The sequence below is a fragment of the Chrysochloris asiatica genome, unplaced genomic scaffold (genome assembly GCF_000296735.1).
Source record: "Chrysochloris asiatica unplaced genomic scaffold, ChrAsi1.0 scaffold00303, whole genome shotgun sequence".
Lineage (NCBI taxonomy): Eukaryota > Metazoa > Chordata > Mammalia > Afrosoricida > Chrysochloridae > Chrysochloris > Chrysochloris asiatica.
In genome coordinates, this window is record NW_006408821.1 from 2,289,023 (window position 1) to 2,289,591 (window position 569).

A 569-nucleotide genomic window follows, 5' to 3' on the forward strand; every position below is an offset into this window, starting at 1 on the left:
GTTCTGTTCGAACAACTGCTTCTTGGTCTAGGTACAGATTTCTTAGAAGTACAATTAAGTGTTCTGGAATACTCATACTTCTCAATATTGTCAGGTATAGTGCTGTAAAATGAGCTCCTTAGGTTAGAAGGCATTCAAAATGCGACTGAGGAAGAGCTGCCTCCTTAAAGTACAGTTGACCATGATGACACGAATGCAGTAAAGCCCATGTGAGTAAAACCCTTGGGACCTTCATTTATTGATGAGGCACAACTCAAAATAAAGAGAAAAAGCTGTAAAGATCCATTAATAATCATAAAATGGAATATACGAAGTATGGATCTAGGAAAATTGGAAACTCTCAAAAAATGAAATGGAATGCATAGACATTGATATTTTAGGCATTAGTGAGCTGAAATCGATTGGTATTGGCCATTTTGAGTCTCACAACCACATGGTTTAAATGACTAATTGAAGAGGAATGGTGTTGCATTCATTGTCAACAAGAACATATCAAGATCTGTCATAAGGTACAATGCTGTCTGTGATAGGAAAATATGCATGAGCCTACAGGGAAGACCAGTTAATAC